The following is a 25,818-nucleotide window of genomic DNA, read 5'->3' as shown; positions in this document are numbered from 1 at the left end:
GGGGACTAGGATTTTGGAAACTAATGAATATGGACCCAAAAGAATTTGGGTACCAAAAATCAAAAATTAATCTATGTTTGTAGGGAAAGAGCATTGCTACAAGGCACGGGAAAAAATTCAAATTCATGGTACCTTGATAGTGGATGCTCAAGACATATGACCGGAGACAAAAGCCGGTTCATTGAGCTTAACGCCAAAAATGGAGGAGAAGTGACTTTTGGAGACAATTCAAAAGGTCACATTGAAGGTATTGGTACAATAGTAATACCTCTTCCATACAAATTAAGAATGTTTTATATGTGAATGGATTAAAGCATAATCTATTGAGTATTAGTCAATTATGCAATAAGGATTCAATGTCTTATTTGAAATTAATGGTTGCAAAGTCATTGACATTGCATCTAATCGGATTATGCTTGTTGGTCATAGAATAGGGAACATTTACATGGTGCATTTAGATTCTTTTGATATGACTAATTTATGCCTAGTTGCTAAAGATGAACATGATAGTTGGTTATGGCATAGGAGACTAGGACATGCTAGTATGAGTGTTTTGCAACGGCTAATTCAAGGTGATTTAGTTCGAGGGTTGCCTAAGCTTAAATTTGATAATGATAAAATCTGTGATGCTTGTGCTAAAGGAAAACAAAAGCGTGTTTCTTTTAAATCCATTAATGACGTATCAACTAGTAGAGTATTACAATTGATCCATGTAGATCTTTTTGGGCCTACTAGGACTACTAGCTTGGGTGGAAAACAATATGCATTTGTCTTGGTAGATGACTATTCTAGGTATACTTGGGTTCTATTTTTAAGTACTAAAGATGAAGCATTAGAAAAATTCATCACATTTTCAAAAATAATCAAAATGAAAAGGGTTACTCTATAACTAGTGTTAGGAGTGATCATGGCATGAATTTGAAAATCTTGGATTTATTGAATTTTGTAATTCTAATGGTATTATCATAATTTTTCAGCACCTAGAACCCCTCAACAAAATGGAGTTGTTGAGAGGAAAAATCGAACTTTAGAAGAAATGGCTAGAACCATGCTTTGTGAAAATAATTTGCCAAAATATTTTTGGGCGGAAGCCACAAATACCGTTTGTTATGTTGTAAATCGAGTAACGATTAGGCCAATTTTAAAGAAAACTCCATATAAATTTTCAAAAATAAAAAGCCTAACATTAGTTATTTTCATCCTTTTGGATGTAAATGTTTTGTTTTAAAACGGTAAAGAAAACCTTGGCAAATTTGATGCTAAAAGTGATGAAGGAATTTTTCTGGGTTATCTTAAATTCTAAAGCTATCGTGTATTTAATAAAAGAACTTTAGTTGTAGAAGAGTCTATACATGTTGTTTTCGATGATAATCCCCTTCCGAGGAAGGATTCTTGTGTGAATGATGATGTAGGTGTTATAAATACAAATGACGTTAGACATGAAGATGGAGAACCATCATCAAAGGAAGAAACAAAAAATGAGGAAACTCATGATCCTCTTGAGAATCCAACCATTGAAGAAAGGGAAGTATCTTATCCAAGAGAGTACAACTATGTCAAGGATGGTGAAATTATAGGTGATCCATCAAAAGGGGTAACAACTCGATCTTCTCTTAGAAATATTTGTAATTATGTTGCATTTATCTCATGCATAGAGCCTAAGAATATTAAAGAAGCATTAAATGATGAACATTGGATTATGGCTATGCAAGAAGAGTTAAATCAATTTGAGAGAAGTAAAGTATGGACATTAGTTGAGAGGCCTAGTAATAAATCTACTGTAGGTACTAGATGAGTATTTAGGAATAAGCTTGATGAGAGTGGTAATATAGTGAGAAACAAGGCTAGACTTGTTGCTCAAGGGTATACTCAAGAAGAGGGCATATACTATGATGAAACATACGCTCCCGTAGCTAGGATGGAAGCAATTAGAATGTTATTAGCATTGCATGTTTTCATGAATTTAAATTATATAAATGGATGTTAAAAGTGCATTTTTAAATGGTTTTATAAAAGAAGAAGTGTATGTGGAACAACCTCCAGGTTTTGAAGATTCAAAATTTCCAGATCATGTTCTTAAATTGACAAAAGCTCTTTATGGTTTAAAACAAGCTCCTAGAGCTTGGTATGAAAGATTGTCAAATTTTTTAATTGAAAAAGGTTTTTCAAAAGGAAAGGTTGACACTACATTGTTTTTAAAGCATAAAGGTAAAGATTTATTAGTAGTTCAAATTTATTGATGATATAATATTTGGTTCTACTAATGATGTTCTTTGCCAAGAATTTTCTAAGCTAATGCAAAGTGAGTTTGAGATGAGCATGATGGGGGAGCTCTCATTTTTCTTGGGACTCCAAATCAAGCAAAGAAAAGATGGCATCTTCATTAATCAAGCTAAGTACGTCAAAGATATGCTCAAGAAGTTTGGACTGGAAAATGGGAAACCTCATGACACTCCAATGAGCTCTTCAACAAAGCTTGACTTAGATGAAGGAGGTAAATGTGTAGATGTTAAATTATATAGGTCAATGATTGGCTCTTTGCTTTATCTAACTGCAAGTAGACGGACATTATGTTTAGTGTTTGCTTATGTGCTAGATTTCAATCATGTCCTAAGGAATCACATTTACTAGCTGTTAAGAGAATCTTTAGATACCTTAAGGACACTCCTAGTTTAGGACTTTGGTATCCTAGAGACTCTAGCTTTAGCTTGCATGCCTTTTCTGATGCGGATTATGGAGGATGCAAATTAGATAGGAAAAGCACCTCCGGTACTTGTCAATTCTTGGAAATATGCTGATTTCTTGGTTTTAAAGAAGCAAAATTGTGTTGCATTATCTACCACTGAGTGAATACATTTCAGCCGGTAGTTGTTGTGCACAAGTTTTATGGATGAAACAACAACTTTTTGATTATGAATTGAAGTAGGTACTATTCCTATCATGTGACAATACTAGTGCTATTTGTCTCACTAAAAATCCCATCCAACACTCTAGAACTAAACACATTGAAATTAGACATCACTTCATTAGAGATCATGTCACTAAGGAATGTAGTTCTAGAATTTGTTGATACTTTGCATCAATTAGCGGATATTTTTACAAAACCCTTAGATAAGGAAAGGTTTTGGACACTTAGGAGAGAATTAGGTTTAACTGACTATCTTCACTTAGTGTTTAAAATAATTCAGCACTTTTAATAAATACTGAAAAATGCTCATAATAGTACTTTTTGATTGCATTCATTGCTATTAGTTAGGGGGAGTTTATGATTCTTGATGAAGAATTAATTTTATGTTCAAATATCGATTAAAGATTAATTTAATTGTTTGAACATAATTATTTTTCAATATATGAGTTGCCTATACCACTAGAGAAAATTAATTTAGCATTTGTGTGCTTAAAAATCGGATTTTAGCATTTTGGTGCAGAGGGAATCGATCCCCCCATGAGGGAACCGATTCCCCCTTTGAATAGGAACCGATTCCCCCACAGGGGAATCGATTGTTAAAATCGGGCCAGAACACCCAAAACCCCAAAACCCTTCCGCCGTTCTCTCTCAATTTCTCAAATCTCCATTCTTGCCTCAAATCATTGATTTTAATCGGAAAACACTTCAAATATCATCTCCTAAACTTGCAATCATCATTAAAATCGTGCAAACAACATCTAAATCCCCTCAATCTTCATTTTTCAAGGTAAATTTTTCTAAACTCTCTATTTCATTGATTTTTGAACATAGGATTAGTTTTAATTAGTTCTAGGTTGAAATAGTGATCGGGCATTGATTGTTTAGTGATTAGAAACTAGATGTTACAACTAATTTCATCAAAAACACAAAAATTTTCCAAAAATTTTAAATTTTTGAATTTTTTTTTTAAAAAAATTGTTTTTCAAATTATTGTGTTTTAATTAAATTATGTTGTTGTTATGAAAACTATACATATATTGTTTCTCAAAACCATATTTTTCAAAAGTTTTTCAAAAACTTTGCCCATTAGGATTGATTTAGAGAACCTTGAAATATTGAGGACTCAATTGAGTTTTGGGATTAATTAAATTGCATACATTTGTTTTTAAAATTGCAGGTTATCCAATCAATTCCGATTTCCTTCACCATGTCTAATCCTAAACGTGCTAGGTCTTCATCTAGTCGTTCTAGTCGTCAACCAAATCCACCTCCAAATCCTCCTCCTATTCCTCAAAATCCTATTCCAAATCTTGATCCTAACTTGACTATCCAAAATTCTTGTTTCAATCAACCGGGTCCTAAAGATTATCGTTATTGGTTTTACCAATATTTTGACTCGTATAAGATTAGGGAAGAACGTATCCCATCTCTTCAAGCTATGGTTGCTATTAACTTTAAATATCTCCCTATCTTGCACGAATGGAAATTTGATAAACTTTTCGAACTTGAACCGTTGTCTATCATCAACTTGTTCGTATCTTCTACTGTAATGCCGTTTGTATCAAAAATGTGACAAGACCAAAACCATAGGAGTACGTTCCTACCTCCTAGGTCAATATTTCCATCTTGATCCGGATTACATAGCCAATGCCTTAGGCTTGGATAATGAAGGTTTATCAAATGAAAAACAAGTTTTAGGCTCACGATATAAACGGAATGATAGTGCAAGTGTTCTAGATCTTCATGAGCGTTTTCTTCATCTCATGATCACTTGGTGGTTTCGACCATCCGGGGGTCGTTATTCTACTCTTAGAGCTTTAGATCTATGGTGGTTGCATTGTTTTGAACACAACATAAAAATAAACCTTTCCAAGATTATCTTTGCTGAGATGTTGAAACCGTTAACCTAGTGCCAAATAAGAAACTCTGTTCTTCACTAGTTTACGGTTGTATCCTTAGTAATCTCTTTTCTAAAGCCGAGCTTCGAGTTGGTCTAGATGCCGCTTTTCCTCTTAAGAAACAAATCAATCTTATTTCTTTAACAAGAGCGGGATGGGTCAAAAATAAAGAAACCGGTGAATGGGTTCGATCTTCTGTAACTACTCCGGGAGCTAGTTCTTCACAAGCTCCACCCGAAGCTGACGAAGATCTCGAGCAATTAATGCGAGACATCGATGAAGCTGAAGATGAACCTGAGCAGCCCGATGCCCGAAGAGCAAGCACAACAATCGACTCAAATGCCTCCATACTTTCAATCTTTTATGGAGACATTTGATTACCGATATGCGACCATGGATTCGCGCTTTAATTCTATAGAGTCCCATTTATCCACAATGGGAGCTCAACAATTAGAAATTCTTAGGGAAATGCTGCAAATAATGAACAACCAACACGTATTAATGACCTCACTAACGAAATGGCCGCTATGAGCTCGTTTTCCTCCTCCTGATCCGGATATGTGATTAAATGTTTTACTTTCCAAACTTATTGTTTTAACATTTTGAATATTTTGGAATGTTTGAATTTGTGGATTGTGAATTTGTTTGGAATTATGGATGGTTTGAACTTATATGTTTGGTGTGATTTATTTATTATTACATCATTTACATCATTATTAGCAATATGACCAATTTTGCCATATCACATTATTTATGAATATTGATTACGGAACTAATGGCTAACGTTTCTCTTAATTGTGATCTTAGCAGCTTATGCATACATATACCTAATCAATTGGCTAAATGTTTTTCATGTTTCTTTGAATCTTTTTGATTTAACAAAAAGGGGGAGAAGTGTAAGTGTGTTTTAAAATGATAAACGGGGAGAAGTGTTAAAGTAAGGGGGAGTAATTTCAAAACTTGATTTCAAAATCTTAAAATTACTAAAATGTTTTGTTATATCAAAAAGGGGGAGATTGTTGAAAACATTTTGATATTTCGATATAACAAATTAAGTTAAATGAATTTTAAGATTTTCCAAAAAGATTTTCTAAGTATATTCGATATAATTATTCGAATATCAAAACATTACTCAAAATATTTCAAAAATCATTTTTAATCCTTACTTAAGTGTAAAATTAAGTTTTAATCTTAAAATAATTTCAAAATAATCTTTCAAAGTATTTCGAACCATTTCAAAGCCAAAAATTCCAGATTGCTCAGAGGGAACCGATTCCCCCCCCAAGGGGGTACCGATTCCCCCCTGAATAGTTTGGCTCCGAGATTTCCAGAATGCTCGAAGGGAACTGATTCCCCCATAGGGGGCACCGATTCCCCCCTGTTCAACGGTCGAAATATTTGAATTTTACACTTAGGGAACCGATTCCCTATGAGGGGGAACTGATTCCCCCCACGCTCCAAGCTGTTTTATTAATTGTTTTCACACTAAAACGGCTATATTATCTTCATTAATTATCCCCAACGTTCAGAAGTGATTCAAGGTGTATTTAAACAAGTTCTGAAGCCCTTGATCAACAAGAAATCATAGAGAAACAAGAGAGAAAGCATCAAACACCAAGTTTGTGCAAATCAAGCCAATTTTCCTTTCAATATTCATTTTGCTTTCAAGAACACCATTTGTGCTCATTTGTAATTATCTTTGAGTGTTCTTTTCTTGTTCTAGAATTGTGCAAACATCTTACCTTGTGAGGTTTTCCTTGTAAGTTTGCAAATTTGTAATCTTCTCTTTGGGAAAAGAGTGTTCTCAAGAATTGGGGTATATTCTTGAGGGTGTTGTAAGGTTATCTCTTTGGCCTCAAAAGAAAGAACAAATTAGTGAATTTGTTGGAAAATCCTTAGTGTGGATAGCTAAGGTAGTGGACGTAGACTTTGATTGAGAAAGTCGAACCACTCTAAATCGTTGTGCAAATCTTTTCAATTTTCTGCAAAAGATTCCACCGAATTTTTAATTGCCAATTCACCCCCCTCTTGGCTAATTCCGTCGATCGATTAACTCAACAGATTTTCACCGGCGTTGCTTGTAGAGTACGATACATGTGATAAAGGAGCATGTAGGTTGTATTTTGTTTTATATAGGAGTTGGGAATCTGTTTTATTTTTGAATATTGTGAAATTATAATTTTGAATTTATAAATTGTTTTATGATTTTAAGTATTTTAAAAAAATTATTTTTATGTGATTTTTCGGTGGGTCGCTCCAGTTGCCCTAATGTGACACACAGGATCGGATCGGGTCACCTGAATCGGTCTGTGGGTGTTACATATCAAAATCCATTTAGACCGTTGACAATCATGGAAAATATATATATCATAGCTTTGATATCTTCATCCGGTTTCATCTTGAAATTTTTATAGCTATGGTTGAGAAGACTTATCTTAGTTTCCCTCACTTCATCGGTTTCTTCATTAGTGACTTGGAGCTTATCCCATATCTTATTGGCATTGGAACAAGAGAAGACTCTTCTATATTCATCCGAGCCTTTTGCACAAAAGAGAATGTGCATAGCCTTAGCATTGAGTTGAAACTTATTCTCTCTATCACTTCAATCGTCTATCTCACCGGTTGGAATGGTGTATCATTTCATGATAGAGTTCCAAGCTCCTAAATCATTTGCTTTAATGAAGAGCATCATCATATTCTTCCAATAGGCATAATTTGCTCCATTGAAGTAGGGTGACATGTTGACCGATTATGAATCTTCATTGTAATAGGCACCAGAGGTTGAAGCCATATATTTTTCGGTAGTGTCAGGAATCAGTAGAGCTTCTTCGAGGATCGTCTCAAGGATATGAAGCCTTTTAAAGAGTCAATATCTGATACCAATTATTAGGATCGAAGAGGCTCAATTAGAATAATAAAAAATTACACAAATGGGTGAAATGACAATAATTTGTTTAGGGAGTAAGGAGAGTAAAAGATAAAAAAATTTGTCACAAGGATTTATAGTGGTTCGACTTCTCAACTAAGTCTACCTCCACTACCTAAGGTCTTCACTTAGGATTTTCTAACAAATTCACTAATTTGTTCTTTCTTTTTCAAGGATCAAGAGATAACCTTTACACTCCCTATCTTTTCACTGGGCTAAGATAGAACCAATCCCCTTTTACAAAAGGTAAAAAAAAAAAAAAAAACTCTCAAAGGTAGTGTGTTTACAAATTTAGCTCACTAAAAACACAAATATTTACAAGAGAGATAAAATAAGATTGGAAAACTCTTCTCTTGTGTTTGATTGTTAGAATAAGTGTTCTAACCCTTCTTCAAGTGTCTTGAACTTGTATATATATGTTGGAATAAAGTTGTGGTTGTTTTTAGCCGTTGGGAGTGATTTGAAGTCGTTTGTGGTTGTTTTCTCTACAAAATAAAATGCCTAGTACAGAGGGTATTAGTACTCTTAAAGGGAGTATCGATATTTCCTTTGTCATTTTTAAATCAACTAGACGTTACTAGTTGTTGGGGCCTGATGGTATCGATATTATGCCTCTGATATCGATACTACTATACAAAGTAGTATCGGTACCCCTTTGGGTATCGATACTATTTCTGTATTCTGGAATTTGAGTAATGCTGTTAGTATCGATACTACCTATTGAGTGTCGATACTTCCTCAACCTTTGATATCGGTACCCTATGAACAATATCATTACTGTTCATAAGGTATCTATACTATAAGAACATTATCGATACTTCTTGTCCAGAAAATCATTTTGTGCTCAAATCCACTTTTAAGGACTTTGAATTATTTTTGAAAACTTTGAATAAATTTAATTCAAGTCCAAAAACATTTTCCCTTAATTGTTATATTAAAATATAGTTCAACAATCTCCCCCTTTTTTATATAACAAAACATTTGAAAATTTGTTTTTGGAAAAAGTCCTCTTAATAAAATATTTAATGAAAAAGATATCAATTGTTGGAAAAAAGTATGAAAATGTTCAGCTCTCCCTTTTTCATTAAGAAATTAAATTTTTCAAACCAAACCATACTATATATCTCCCCCTTTTTGTTATATAAAAAATAATTCAACTTTAAAGTTCTAAAATAACAATGGAAAGTAAATGATAAACTTGACATTAAAAACATTTGAAAAATCAAAGCTCCCCTTCAAAAAGTGCATTCCAAACAAAAGTTTTACTTTAAAAGCTTGACACTTAAACAAAATTGAATTTCAACAAAGAATAACAAGCATGTTAGTAGCACATAAAATTCTATATAACCAAGTCTAAAATACTATATGCAATACCAAATGTTGAAATTAAGTGCATATGCATAAAAATTTCTAAAAATGTTATGCATTTGAAAAATTTGATACCAATTGTTAGAGAGATATCAATTGCATTTTTAAATTACATGCATAAACATTTAAATTTAGGTCAAAAACTTAAAAAATTTAAAATCAAAGCATTTGGAAAATTGATATCAATTGTTAAAGAGATATCATTAGCATTTAAACCCAATTTTGACCAAAATTCATTATGATGAACTAAAAATTATGAAAAATCATTAAAAACTTTAAAATGTTCATCATAACACCTTTTAACATATATGAGATAGAAAACATAAGATCATTTAAAATCAAAACTCATGCATGTATAAACTAAATGAGCAACCGATTATGCGAAATTAAAAAGCTTTTAAGCTTAGTGTTACCCATTCCTTTTTTTAGTGTGGCTAGAGCATCTTGATTTCTTTATTTTCATTATCATCATTGCTCCCACACACCTACAAGAGACATTTAAGTAGATTTTGGTATCCAAATTGCTTTGGATCCTTGGACGTTAGTTTCAATTCCTCTTGTTCCCTTAGGATCACATACTTGTTTAATTTTATAACGTTTTCCTTTCTTCAAAGGAAAAGTATGTTCCAAATGACTATAAAAATGGTAATGTGAGCATTTTTTCCATTTTAAACATAATGAGTTGTTTTTAGAAATTAATTCTTTTTCTTTTGTTAAGCTCTCAAGCTTAACCTTCAAATCAATTTTTTTATAAATCATTGATTTTGACTTTTGAAAGCTCTAAATCATTTTTAAAAGATTCATTTTGTTTTTCAAAATCAGCTTTTGCTTTCAAAACCAAATCATTTTCAGCTTTAAGTTTTGAAATTAATTTCTTATATTTGGAATTCATGGTCTCAAATTCCATACAACTCATTATAAGCAACTTGTAACTCATCAAAAGAATAAGAATCTAATTCATTTGAGTTAGAAGTTACCATTGAATCTTCTTAGATGGCCATGATGAATATGTTGGCTACTTCATCTTCATCAGTGGAGTCATCTTCATCACTCTAAGCTACCACAAATGCCTTTTTCTTGCTTGATCTCTTCTTCTTTAAGAGGGAACATTCATACTTGACATGCCCTGTTCTTTGACATTCAAAGCACACCGGGGAACTCTTCTTCTTGCTCTATTCATGCTTTACTTCGTTGGAAGTCATGAATCTCTTGAATCTTTTGAAGAGCTTGGCCATCTCTTCTTTTTCATCATCGTCTTCATCCATCTCTTCATTTGAATCTTGATAGCTCTCATTGGTGGACTTGAAGGCAATGCCTACCTCATTATTCTTCTTATTTTGTTTCTCTCCATCTTCTTCCTCTTCCTTCACCATCAACTCATGAGTGATTAGAGAACCAATCAACTCATCGAGAGTGCGAGACTTTAGATTCTCAGCCTCAATGATTGTCATCTTCTTTGATTACCAAGACTTTGGAAGATAATAGATCATCTTTCTCACAAGCCTCTCATTAGGGATTACTTCTCCTATAACACCCTAATTTAGGGGTCAAATTTTAAGTTTTCAAAACTTATAAGCAGTTTTAGAAAGCTATAGGAAATTTGGGGACCCAGCCCTAAATTTGCCTATTTATCATGGACATTGAAAATGAAACCCCCGTGAAACCCCAAAATCATCCCAATATTTTATACTTTTACAAAATCATCCCCAAAAACTTGTTCTTCACCGATAAGCCTGACGTCGTCCAGTTGCTTCCGGCCAGTGGTGGAGCATACCGCCACCTCCAATTGCATGGTCACCATTTACAACCTTGTCTCCGACTCCTAAACACCTTGATCGATCGTCGATTATCATGAGGAAAACTATCTTGAATCCTGATCGTCGCTGACCGGTGGCTGTCACTGCCCATCTTAAACGTCTCTCATCGCCAGCCCGATCAAAACCCCTAAGGTCATTTGGTGCTAGCTATAGTCGTTCGCTGTTGGGGAAGCTCATTGTAGTTATCCAATCCCTAAGGTTGCCATTATTTTTATCCCAATTTTGGCCAGTTTAGACAACAGTTTGGCTCACGACCACCATCATTGCACTCCCCACCTCCGTCTGCTCAAAATCCAATCGGTGGGTGGGGTCAATGTCATCGGTTTCACCCGACCGCGACATGAGTAAATTCTTTGAGCTAATTTCTAACATTTTAAGTTGTTTTGGATTGAATGTTGGTCTATGTTAGATTGATTTAAGTGTGTTATTACTCAGGGGAGAATCGACCGTTCAAAAGGGCCCTCATTGTTGTAGTTCGCGCCCACAGTGCGCGTGGGGCTTTTCAGCCAGTCTAGAAAGTTTTTGGAATCGGTCTAGTCAGACCAAACCGGTCTGAACCGTGTCTGGTTGACCCGATCGAGTCAACCTAGACTGAGTTTACTCGTCTGAGTCAACCCGTTGATTTTGACCCGTTTACTTTGATATAAAAAGTCAACTTTTTAAAAAAGGTCATATTTTATGTTTTTTTACGCCCTGAGTCCGAATCCGAAGTCCTTTTTTCCAAATTCATCGCTGGTAAGCCATTTTTCAATGTTTTGTCTTCGAATTCAAATTAGTTTCTCAATTAAGTTCAGTTTCTGACATAAATTCGGTTGCTTTGTATATGAGGAATTATTGAACATTGAATTAAAGTTCGAGGGCAATCGAATGGATTTTAAATGGTAAACGATATGGCATGAAAATTGAGGTAATATTCTACTACTTTTGAATGCTTTTTGGAACTCATTGATAGATGGTAATTGCATGAATGTAAATGATTGGTCCATTAGATGCATTTAATTATCATTGGACTCAGACGTAAATTGGAATAAGGAAAGAACACGGTATAAGAGTCAGACCACTCGATAAAGAGAAATTGGAAGATCAATCAGAAATAATTATAAATTCAGTGATCCAATAATAAATGAATTAGTTTTATGATCCATAAATTTTGATAAATTTCTTTAAAGGTTAAATATCGGGATTATTTGGATAAGAAATTACGAAAAATAGCCTTATGTGGTAAAATTATGAAAATGCCCTTGTACTGTAAAAGACCAAGACTTCCCCCGAATGGTGAAAGATAACCCATAAAAGGCATACTTGACCAGTTATCAGAAATAAATGAATCTTCTTGGATGGCCATGAGGCAAATGTTGGCTACTTTATCTTTATCATTGGAGTCATCTTCATCACTCCAAGCTGCCACAAATGCCTTTTTCTTTCTTGATCCATTCTTCTTTAAGAGGGAACATTCATACTTGGCATGCCCCATTCTTTTACATTCGAAGCACACCGGGGGACTATTCTTTTTGTTCGATTCATGCTTTACTTCCTTGGAAGTCATGAATCTCTTGAATCTTTTGAATAGTTTGGTCATCTCTTCTTCTTCATCATCGTCTTCATCCACCTTTTCATTTGAATCTTGATAGCTCTCATTGGTGGACTTGAAGTCAATGCCTACCTCATTTTTCTGCTTGTTTTGTTTCTCTTCATTTTCTTTCTCTTCATTCACCATCAACTCATGAGTGAGAAGAGAACCAATCAACTCATCGAGAGTGAGAGACTTTAGATTCTTAGCCTCAATGATTGTCGTCTTCTTCGATTGCCAAGACTTGGAATATAATATATTATCTTCATCATAAGCTTCTCATTAGGGGTTAATTCTCCAAATCCCTTTAGACTGTTGACAATCACGAAAATTTATCTATCATAGTTTTGATATATTCATCCAGTTTTATCTTGAAATTTTCATAGCTATGGTTGAGAAGACTTGTCTTGATTTCTCTCACTCATCGGTTCCTTCATGAGTGACTTGGAGCTTATCCCATATCTCATTGGCATTGAAACAAGAGAAGACTCTTCCATATTCATCCAGGCTTAATACACGAAAGAGAATATGCATAGACTTAGCATTGAGTTGGAACTTATTATTCTCTCCATTACTCCAATCGTCCATCTCGCTAGTTGGAATGTTGTATCATTTCATGATAGAGTTCCAAGCTCCTAAATCATTTGCTTGAATGAAGAGCATCATCATATTCTTCCAATAAACACAATTCACCCATTGAAGTTGGGTGGCTTGTTGACCAATTATGAATATTCAATGTAATAGGCACTAGAGGTTGAAGCCATCTCTTTTTCGGTTGCGACAGGAATCGATAGAGCTTCTTCGAGGATCGTCTCAAGGATGTGAAGCCTTCTAACGAGTCAAGCTCTGATACCAATTGTTAGGATCGAAGAGGCTCAATTAGAACAACCAAAAATTGCAGAAGATGTGAAATGGCAATAATTTGTTTAGGGAGTAAGGAGAGTAAAAGATAGAGAAATTTAGCATAATAATTTATACCTAAGCTCATCACTTAGGATTTTCTAACAAATTCAGTAATTTGTTCTTTATTTTTCAATGATCAAGAGATAACCTTTACACTCCCTATCTTTTAACTTGGCTAAGATATAATCAATCCTCTTTTACAAAAGGTAAAAAAAATAAACAAAAAAAAACTCTAAATAGTAGGGTGTTTACAAATTTAGCTCACTAAAAACACAAATATTTATAAGAGAGATAAAAATAAAATTGGAAACTCTTCTATTGTGTTTGATTGCTTGGATAGGTGTTCTAACCTTTCTTCAAGTGTCTTGAACTTGTATATATATGTTGGAATGAATTTGTGCCGTTTATAGCTGTTGGGAGTGATTTGGAGCCGTTTGGGGATGTTTTCTTTGTAAAATAAAACTGCCCAGTACAGAGGGTATCGATACTCCTAAAGGGAATATCGATATTTCCTTTGTTATTTTGAAATCAATTAGTCGTTACTAGCCATTGGGGTCTGATAGTATTGATATTATGCCTCTAGTATCAATACTACTATACAAAGTAGTATCAGTACCCCTTTGGGTATCAGTATCATTTCTGTATTCTGGAATTTGAGCAATGTTGGTAGTATCGATACTACCTAGTGAGTATTGATACTTCGCTCACCTTTGATATTGGTACCCTATGAACAGTATCAGTACTGATAATGAGGTATCGGTACTTCAAGAACAATATCAATACTTCTTGTCCAGAAAATCATTTTGTACTCAAATCCATTTTTAAGGACTTTGAATTATATTTGAAAACTTTGAATAAATTCAATTCAAGTCCAAAAACATTTTGCCTTAATTGTTATATCAAAATATAGTTCAACACATACATAATGTTTAGTTTTGGTTTCATTATGGTCACTTATCATTAAAAAATTCACAGTGATGCTGACATGTCATCAGAAGATAACATCATGTCATTAGTTATATTATTTTTTAACGGTAGATGACCAAAATGAAACCAAAAGGTAATGTTAGGTAGGATGACAGATTAACCCAAAATTGACAGATTCTAACTAGATTCGATCTGATAGGATCTGATTTTTTCAAAAAAAATTAGGTTCGGTTGGGGTCGGGTCAAATTTTATAAATGAGTGAGGTCGGGTCGGATGGAGGGTGAAAAACTTTGACCCGACTCGAGGGTAATAGTGTTATTTCTTCAAATAAATTTATGGATAATTGCTATAATACCCCTCTCTATTTTTTTAATTAAGTCTTTATTTTGTATCGGGTTGAGTCGGGCCGGATCATATCAGATTTATACTATAAAAATTCAGGTCGGAGTCGAGTGGAGGATATATATTTTTTGGGTCAGATGGAGGGTATATATTTTTTTGGTTGGGTCAGGTTCGAGTGGGGTGTATATATTTTTCGGGTCAGTCGGATTACCAAAACCAATCCAACCCGACCCATTGCCATCCCTGATGTTTGGTATGCTTTTAGAAAAAAAGTTAGATGATTAAATAGAATAAAAGTAATAATTAAGGTACTAAATGTGTAGTTTACTTTAAATTATATGATTTTATATTGTACTAAAAGTAATAGTACAATAAGTTGTAATAGTACTAGGTGGTGTTTGATATTTTCGAATGTTTTCAAGAGACAAGACTACTAAGGATGTGATTGATAGGAAAGTTAAGTTACAATATTTAGTATGTATTAAAAAAATTAATTAACATATTTAGAAGTTATCACGTTGGATTTAATAAATATTTTTTATTATGTAATGATAATTTGTAAAATTGCATATATAGAAGAAAATATAATATTCAAAGGGAGAGTGGGAAACGTGTCATAAGAGTTTTTTTAACAATTTTAGTTGATTGTCATTGTTAGTGGTAGAGCACAAGGCTCTTAACCTTGGGGTCGTGGGATCGAGTCTCACGGTGGGCAATTTATAATTCTGATTGTCGGAGGTCTTCCACGGAAGCTGCTCTCAACCTGGTGTTGGGAGCAACCTACTACCTTACCTCCCCCTCACCCCATCACATATGAGAATATGGCCAGTTAAGTTTTTTTGTCATTGTTAGTGGTTTAAGGGTCGTCTTCAACCCTCTTCCTCTTTTTTCTTTATTTTTACCTTTTTCCTCTTTTACATATTTTTTATGGGAAGTTCTATGATACGATAACCTAATTTAATGTTAAAAACGGTTTAAATAGACATAACAAAAAATGTTATATTTTTCTAACATTTTAGATAAGACGTAACCTAAAATGTTACATTTACCCTAACATTTTCGTTGAACCTAAAATGTTACGAAGAAAATAACAATATTAATATTTACGTTTTCCCTTGGTTATTTTCATATTGAGTTTTATCCTTTTTTATAATTTGTTACTACATGTTCTCTTCCAACAAAAAATATTTTACAAACTCTTTTGTAAACAATTTTACTTTTTGAGGGTAAGATATCCGATGCTTTAGAGCATCCACTTTACTACTTGTTGCGATAGTGTATGCTTGCAATTTGCTATAGCGTTAATTAGAGCATCAATCGCCTCTCAAAATCTCTTCTACCATTAAGAATGTTATCCTCATAAGATGCGCAAATTATTTTTTTAAGTGTAAGGTCTATTTTCATACAACTAAAATCTTATGTAAGTGCATTTTACAATCCTTGAAATTTGTATTTCTATGCGTGAGTATATAATGTATATTCATAGATTTTGTGGTAGAAAAATGAATTAACTAAATAGAGAATAAAAAATAAATAAAAATTAATTTCACATTAATATTTACTAGTAAAAAAATAAATTTAAAACAATGATTAATTCTCATATCAAGATATAAAACACTACATTAATATCAAGTCTTTGGACAATGATATTAACAGTAAAATGTACTCTTATTGTAGTAATCAAACATTGACAATAAATTATGTCAAAGAATAGGTTAATCTTTGGACTAATATAATTCTCACATAAAATACCTTATAATTGTCAAACATTTATTATCACAAGTGTCGTTTGAAATTCTATAAAATATCAACTTTTGGATCAATTAATAGAAGTGTGAATCACAAAAACACATAATCTTCTTGATATTTTAAATAAATTAATCTACACAAAAGATATCACTTTGGTGGAATTTTGTTCAAATAATCTATTAATATATTAGACATAGCAAAATATAAATTAATTTATTTTAAATATATACTTTAATAACTAACTATCAAAATTGAAATTTTGATTGAAGATATACATATATATAGATTGTATTAACAATATATAAAATTATATAAATATTGTAAACCAATTATTTTTTTTACTTTTTAATTTTTAATTAAATTTAAAAATGAATAAAAAATGATAGTTAAATACTATGGTAAAGTACACAAATAATCCCATGACTATAGAGAATTGCTTTGTTAAGTCTCTCGACTATTAAAAGTTATAAAATAGTCTCCCAACTATAGAGATTTGTTTTGTTGAGTCTAACGACTATTAAAAGTTACAAAATGATCACTCGACTATTAATTATTTTCCAAATTCATCATTTTTCGTTAAAAAATTAACATTCATTTGAGTTGGACGTTAAAATTCCGATTAAATATGATAGTTGTATGAGATTATGAGATAAAATTTTATCATAACTCAGTTAACATGTTAATGTCTAACTTAGATCGCCGCTAATTTTTTAACGAAAAATGACCAGTTTGAATATAATAATAGTCAGGTGACAATTTTATAACTTTTAATAGTCAATGAACTCAACAAAATAACTCTCTATAATCAAAAATTATTTTAAATATAAAAACTCAACAAATAAACTCCTATAATCGTAGATCATTTATGTATTTTAACATGAATATTAAAAGTGTAGTTTGCCTCGAAATGATTCAAAGTAGGGTAAGCACAGACGCACAGTGCGCACATCCACCGTCCCCACTCCCGACTAACGTGAGACCCACTTTATTACATGGTGGGCCCATTTCATCCTTCAAAATAATCAGAGCCCAACGTAAAAACTGGAATAATTATAATAATAATAAAAAAAAAACACATGCTACTCTTTTTCTCTTTCTTCCGCTTCTTCCTCCTCCTCTTCTTCAAAGCCTCTCTCTGGGTTCTTTGCATTCTGAATCCCTAAACGTTGCGTTTGTTCACTTGCTCATTTCAAACATTCTAGATTTAGCTTTCACTTCTCTCATGAGGTACTGTCTCTTTCTTTCTTTCGTTTTATTCAACTCTTGCCTTTTTGTTTTTTGAATCTTCGGTTTTTGGGATGAATTTGATACATGCAACAATATTTAATGATGTTCGAGCATTCCTTTTCTGGGTTTGTTCTGATTTCCAGTTGTGTTTTATCCTTTGGTTTTTGGCTGGCAGTTAAAAACTGTTTTTTTTTTTCTTTTCATTTCATATGTTTGCTGGATCCGTTCTTTTTTCCCCCTCTTTGTTAAGCTGGAAATGAAACAATCTTTACTTTGGAGTTTGGATTTGTTTCCATTTTCCACTTCTGATTTATTACATCTGAAAGAAGAAGAAAAATGCGAAGAGTAGAGTTTATTAGTTGTGCCTGCCTCATGTTTTTTTTAATCATTTTATCAGCCACCATTTTTCTCCATTATTTTCATGCTGAACTCTAGCATGTGATGTATCACGTATGATTTAGCTATGTTACATTTAAAGTATGCAAAGCGCTATACTAATAGTATTGATTTTCATTATCTGAGCTGATTTGATTTAGTTTTTTAAAACAAATAATATAGACAAGCTTCATAAGATCCAGGAGACATGATAGAGTAAGCTAGCTACTTAAGATTTCAGAAATTCTAGCAGATGTGCTCTAGGGTGTAAATTTTTATCATTTTTGAAAGAAAAAAGTTGGCAATATTATTCTGATGTGATTTATTGTGGCCTTTTTTTTATACGTCTGGGTTATAAATGTTTCCATTTGGTGATTGTGTTTAGGTTCTCTGAACATATGAGCTTCAAAATTGATTTGATGGAAGTATGCTCATAAGTTTCCACACATTCAGATCTTTGAAGTTGGTTTATGTGCAAACATGAACTAGGGTACATTTCGATGGTATTATAAAGCCTTTCTTCGACGATAAAGCCGAGGAAGTTTAGTTCTGTGTAACCGTTAAGATGGGTTCATATTCTGGTACTTGTGAAATTGTTGAAGCAGGTGAAGAGTTGAAACCAGTGCAACGTTCTAGAGGAGCATATCGACCGCACTTAGGAATAGGCATGGACGGCAAAGATCGGAAGCCCCCTGTGCAGAGACCGGGGTACAAGAGTTCTCTGGAAAATGATATTAATCAGCTTTTTGAGGCTATCAATATTAAAGGACCTAAAGGTCTAAGTGTTTCGTACCAAGGAGGTGCAAGCTCGAGCTCTTTAAAGAAGAATACTTTGAAGAAACCAATTACCATGGGGATGCCCCACTCCCCTAGAATTGGTGGTTCGGAGCCATTGTCACTGAAGCAGGCATTAAGGGATCTTTGTATTTCTAAGGCATCAGAAATGGCTGCTATGAAACGGTTATCGATGTCAATTAGTTCTCCTGGAATCTCTGAAGCTGGTAGGGTAAAAAGTTCGTTCAATTCTGTTTTAGTTGAATCTGGTCTTCCTGGAAATGAAGATAAGGGGGGCGTGGTTGAAATATCTATGATGCCTGAAGAAGGCAAACCAGCTTCTTATAGGAAGATGACTGCACCATATCAAGCTCCCAAGAATAAGGCTTTGAGCCAAACTGCTAATTCTTCGTCTCGGTTTCCTCATGCAACAAGGCATATTAGCACCGTAACTTCTGCATCGACTCCAACTGATAGTTCCACATCAAGAAAAGTTGGAACTCAAGTTCCCAAGGCAGAACTGTGTCGGAAAGAGAAGCATACTTCTGCGTCTTCTGTATCTTGTTCTTATGCTGATGATAATATGTTAGAACCTGAACATACCTTGTCCTCTTCAACCAAGTTACCGAAAAAATCACCAGCACCAAAATCGGGACGGAAAGGGAAGTTGCACGCTGTTCCTTCTTCTAGCTTGACCAATGGAAACAAAACAGGGAGGATAACAAGAAATGTGCCACGGGTGGCCAAAACAGTTATCAGGAACAAAAGTTCTGTCAAGAATAAAATGAAGCAAGATATCTCTTCTTCGCTTCTGCTGCTAATACTTCTAATGAAGTTAATAGCCACATGGATTCAAATACAAGTCAACTAATTTGTCAGAGATGCCAGTGCTCTATAAAGACTTCAAGTAATGAATCAAATCAAGATTCCTTCAAGGCACAGTCACCTGGGATTAAAGCTGAAGTCAGCTCAAGTCATGCGAATTTTGATATGCGCAAACCAGCCTTGGTTGAAAATAACTCTAACAGAAACCAAGCTGCCATTCTGAGGGCTAAAAATAGCCAGAAAGCAATAGAAAAGGCAGACATCTCACAAAGTTCAAGCAGCCTTGCTGATAGTAGCAGCACAAGCATCAGTGATGACAGCAATTTAAGTCGGTCTACCTGCGGCAACAGGCCTCACATGTCAAAGGACATGAGGTGGGATGCCATCCGCCACGTAATGACGCAGGATGGTGTTTTGGGGTTGAGGTATTTCAATCTTTTGAAGAAGCTCGGTTGTGGAGATATTGGGACGGTATATCTTGCTGAGCTTATTGGTACGAACTGCTTGTTTGCTATAAAGGTAATGGACAATGAGTTCTTGGCAAGAAGGAAGAAAATGCCAAGGGCCCAAACCGAGAGAGAAATATTAAGGATGCTTGATCATCCTTTTTTACCTACTTTATATTCGCATTTTGTTTCAGATAACTTGTCATGTTTAGTTATGGAGTACTGTCCTGGTGGGGATTTGCATGTCCTTCGGCAAAAGCAATCTGGGAGATGTTTTTACGAGCCAGCAGCAAGGTAAGATGCTTAGATGATGAAAAGTCAACTTACATTAAATTATCTTTATTAGTTTGAGATATCTTTACAAGTAAGCAAAAAAAAAAAAAAAAAACAAAATAGAGAAAAATGAAGACGGGTCATGCTAGTTGATAACCTTCAGCCTTGAATGTCTTTGGTCATTTGTTCAGTTTGAATACCCAAAGTGCAATATTTTTGCAATACATTGCTAGTATATATGGTTTAAGGTATGAAATAGTTTAGATATGGGTATGATAGGTGTTTATGCCAAGTAAACAAGTACTCGTCTTTAATATAGGATCATCCTATTTTTAGAAGTTTTAGCTTGTCTCAAAATAACTTGCTTGAAGTAGGTTTTGAGATGTTTATAATAATCTCCATTTGTGCTGTCGTTACTTGTTTCTGTCGTAGGAGAGCATTCCATGCTCTACTTTATCTTTTTTCGTAAAATTTGAGATAAGTGATTGGTATTTTTCTGAACTGTTTATTTATATTACTTCATGTGTAGATTTTATGTAGCCGAGGTTCTTCTCGCTTTGGAGTACTTGCACATGCTTGGAGTTGTGTACCGTGATTTGAAACCCGAAAACATTATGGTTCGAGAAGATGGCCACATAATGCTTACAGATTTTGACCTTTCGCTTAGATGCACAGTTAGTCCAACCCTCCTGAAATCTTCATCATATTTGGATCCTGCAAGGATATCTGTTCAATGTAGAGCTTCTAGCTGCGTGGAACCCTTCTGCATCGAACCAACCTGTCATGTCCCGTGCTTCGGTCCTAGGTTTTTGCACACTTCCACGAAAGCAAAGAAGAAGGCAAAGGAAGACCTTGCTGCCAAAGTCCGATCACTGCCACAGCTTGTGGCCGAACCCACCGATGCACGATCCAATTCCTTTGTTGGCACCCACGAGTACTTAGCTCCTGAAATCATTAAAGGAGAGGGTCATGGAGCTGCGGTTGATTGGTGGACTTTCGGTATCTTTCTTTACGAGCTTCTCTATGGTACGACGCCGTTTAAAGGTGCAGACAACGAAGAAACGTTGGCGAACGTTGTGCTACACAGCCTTAAGTTTCCGGACAGTCCCCTTGTTAGTTTCCAGGCAAGGGACCTCATCAAACGGCTGCTGGTGAAGGAGCCTGAGAATCGTCTAGGAACGGACAGGGGAGCTGCTGAGATCAAACAGCATCCGTTCTTCGAAGGCTTGAACTGGGCTTTGATACGGTGTGCCGTTCCACCGGAATTACCCGAGTTTTACGAGGTTGCAGACATGATGTCGCCAGAGGTGGAAACAAAGAGCAATTATTTAGAATGTAAAGCTACAGGAGAGCACCTGGAATTCGAGCTATTTTGAAGAAAAACGTTTGCTTTAAGCGAAAGTTCGCATAATATACCAACTTATTGTAATTAAATATTTAGTTCATAATGTAAATTTATTGAGAATATTTTTTAAAGCTGCTGTCGGATTTTGTCATATCAGACGTCGTCTTTTCTTCTTATTACCAATGGAGCTTTGTCGACTATCAGTTAATTGTTCTTGTTTTTTCATCCCAAAAGTTTAAAACTTCATTTGAGTAATATAAATTTTAAAATTTTCAATTCAGTCCAAAATAATTTTTTGTAATCCCAAATATAAGGGAGTAAATGAACAAAGCGTTTAGTGAATTATTCATGAACCCTTTGTATAGTGTTTGTTTATGTTCGTTCGTCAAGCTAAATAAACGAGTATGTACAATTTTTTTATGTTCATTTTATAAGCGAACGAACATGAACATATGTGTGTTTGGTTCGTTTATATTCACGAACAAGCTCGTTTATAAACTCGTTTATCGACTTGTTCATTTATGTTTATAAACAAGCTCGTTTACATGGTTCTCCTTTTTTTTACATTTTAAATATTGATGAAGGCTGAGAGTAAATTGAACACATAATAAAAGTTTAAATTTTAAATTGTGGATTTTAAGGAATTTAATCGGTTTTTTACTAAAATATCATCATGATAGGTAATAATTACCTATCAGACACCTTTTCTCTAAATTTTACCGATCTAGCACCATTTCTGACAAGGCGCGATTGCCATCTACCTTTTTGGGGTTTTGGACACTCGCCATCCGTGCCTTCCATTAATACCCCAACCGTTCACACCTCCCACATTAATACCCCATCCGACTAAATCCTCTCCCCTCTCCCTATAAATACCCCATCCACTCTTCATTCAAACACAAAACTAAACACAAACATCTAAACCCTCTCAAAACTCAAACCCTTTTAAAACTCAAACCCTCTCATATTCTCTCAAAGCTTAAATTCTATTAAGAAGGTAAAATATCAATTTTTATTTTTTATTAAATTTTATTATATTAACTTTTTATTATTTTTGCAATTATAAAATGGAAGGTGATTTGCTACGTTTAGATGAACATCATATCTCGAGGCATTTTGATGATATGGTAATAATTTTAAATTATATTTTAATTTTAATTATTGTTAATATTTTATTTATTTGATTTTTTAGTATTAGTTTATATTTTAATTTCTATAATATTTATTAAATTATGAGAGAGATCGTATATTATATCCCTTCATTCATAATCTTAAGTTAGAGATACATACCCGTGTATGGTCGTATTTAGTCGAGGCTGGATTCGGTTACGTAGCAAAATATGAAGGGCACTGTAACCTTGAATCCAACCTTCTTTTTGCATTGGTTGAGCGGTGGAGACCATAGACACACACATTCTATCTTCTGTGTGGAGAGTGCACAATTACGTTGGAGGATGTTTCCATGCATTTGGGGCTTTGGTAGATAGAGATGTGATTTATAGGGTGGCGCATGGTGATTGACATTCTTTGTGCAAAGAGTATCTTAGAGGTGTCCCGCCTAATTTCAACAGTGGTCGAATTCTGTTAAATTGATTGGATGCAACTTTCAAGCATTTGCATGGCGACGCCTCCAAGGAGCAAGTTAAAATGTATCACGAGCTTGCATACTACAACTCGTAGGAGGGCTCCTAATGCCGGACAAATCGTATAACCAAGTTCATTGTATGTGGTTGTGTTACCTCGCCGATTTTTATCATGTTGGCACACTGAGTTGGAGCTCTGTAGTTTTGGCATTTATGTATAGATATAAATGTGTCGAGCTACTGACTATAGAAAAAATGCTATCAACGGATGTCTCTTTCTGCTCCAATCTTGGGCGTGGTATCATATGCCCTTTTTATGTCTGGTGGTGAAAAACTCGTTGGTCTTCCCTCTATTATTGAGGTAATTACAATACTGATTTTGTATATTAATAATTTTATTTAGTGTATAATAAAAATTATTTCATTGAATAGGTGGTCAAGTGCAAGAAAATATCATCGGGATTTACTTGATGAATTAGAAGAAATTAAGATACTAATTGATCAGAAGGTTGGCACAGAGGTATGTATTTAAATAACAAAATGTACTTTTAATTATCGTTATATAATTAGATTATTATTTTGATAAGACTATATATATTTGTTTTAGTTTGAATGGGCTCTTTATTGTACTGAAGAGAGCAGGATTTGCATCCCACATCACTTAAGAGCCCATTAGATGTCTGGATAGAGGTAGTCCCTCTGATATGTTATGATATTGTCGAGTGACATCCCAATGATCGCATGCTCCTCCAATTTGGTTTTGTACAATCTATTCCGGAAGCACCCAAGAATCTCGACGATTTGCATATCATCGATAGACGGGGCAAAAAAGAAGTCGACTGGCTGCTAAAGCACTATGAGTATGTAATGATATGGGAGGATCGACGTGGGCACATTCCCCGTACATAACATATTTATGTGGATCATTACTCTGTTGCGGATGATTATTATGAGTGGTTGAACATGAACAAAAAATTATTCCCACTTTCTGAGGAAGCTCGAGGCGGGTGCATTCATCGACGTCGACAAAGACGTCCACCGTCACAACATCATCATCTACTAACTCGTGGATGGAGAGCAGACGCTTCTAGCTTGTCTTCAGCTGCATCACCGAAACCTTCACAGCAGTCACCGTCTACACCGTTATAAATTCTGCATCCATTTCATATGCCATTGCAGCCAGGTCAGATGCCACCACTTCTATTCAAATACTACCACCGCCGTAGAGTTATATGACCCCTCTTGGCAGATATTATAGTTCTATGTTTGTAGATCCAACTTGGGGTTCAAATTTTGGTTATTTGGCGGGTGAAGCTTCACCACATGCACAGACATATCTTATACAGTTTTCGCACTCATTGATGTCGTCTTTTCGTAGTTTTCACATTTTTCTATGAGCAGTGGGATAGTCAGTCATACATCTCTAGGGTCTTTATTCTATGGAGGTGCTACATCGTCATTCGTCCCACATCAACAAAATGTATATGCTCCTAATGATAATGATGATGATGATGATGGTGGTGGTGGTAGTGATGATGATGAAGATGAGAGTGAGGAGTCAGAACAAGTTATACGAATAAATCCTCCTCGAGAGAGACAACCACCGCCCTGCGAAACACATTCAAGACGCAAGCATCGATAGAGTCATACACTTCATTATTTTTTTATTTACCAATAATTGTAATTTTTTTATTTAATTATTTATTACTTAATTTATTTTGTTTGTTAATTTTTCATTACTTAATTGTTTGAATATTTTTATTATTTAGTGTTTTTTAATTTTATGTTGTATCGTTTTCTTGTTTAATTAATCGGTGATGTTTAAATGACAGTAACTGAAAGTAAATGAAAATTAAATTATAGAAACTTAGATTTCATAAACAACAACTACATCAAGCACAACATCAACAATTACTTGATGACAAAAGAGATGGACATTTTTTCCTAGTGTGTCATAGGTTTCTACAATGCCCACATCTTTTGTTTTCTCTGGATGTTTCCCGAATATACATATCACAATGAATTCGAGTGATTTTGGATGACGACGATCCCTCAATAAGGAAGATTTGGTATAATCGGAAGTTAATTCTGAACCTCATTAGGGTCTTTCTCATTACTTATGGGGGAACCCAAATTCATATACCTTAAACACTTCTGAAAGTCGATATACGAGATCTACAAAACGGTCATAGTCTTGATGGGTATGCGAGAAAGCAACTATGACATGAGAGCATGTATACTTCAGAGTTGAAAAAACCCATAGTTGCGCCATCTGTCTCGTAGATTAACTCTGAACGAGTTAGCTTGAATCCCTTGAAGAGGTCGCGGGATCTCTGTGACACGAAATAATTCATAGGTTCTAGAGAAGCTTGTTACAGACATTCCATTTAATGCAGGAATTATTTTTTGTAGATCTGTAACTAATCTAGGGTGATAGACATGACTGTTTTACATCCATGTTTGAGCTTGTCCTCCGAGCTTGGAAAAAAGTGCTCCCAAACGAAAATATGTCATTTTTACCAAAGTAGTTACTGGTAAATGACGTGCCCCCTTTAAAGTCG

At 34.4% G+C, this 25,818-nt stretch overlaps 1 pseudogene; it reads left to right on the top strand.

Moving 5' to 3' along the window:
- Positions 1 to 18,366: 18,366 nt before the first annotated feature.
- On the top strand, positions 18,367 to 21,894 carry LOC120211729 (annotated as a pseudogene).
- The last annotated feature ends 3,924 nt before the right edge of the window (positions 21,895 to 25,818 follow it).

The sequence above is a fragment of the Hibiscus syriacus genome, unplaced genomic scaffold (assembly GCF_006381635.1).
Source record: "Hibiscus syriacus cultivar Baekdansim isolate YM2019G1 unplaced genomic scaffold, ASM638163v2 tig00109982_pilon, whole genome shotgun sequence".
Classification (NCBI taxonomy): Eukaryota; Viridiplantae; Streptophyta; class Magnoliopsida; order Malvales; family Malvaceae; genus Hibiscus; species Hibiscus syriacus.
The sequence above is the reverse complement of the archived record's forward strand: the minus strand, read 5'-3'. Positions and strand labels throughout refer to the sequence as shown.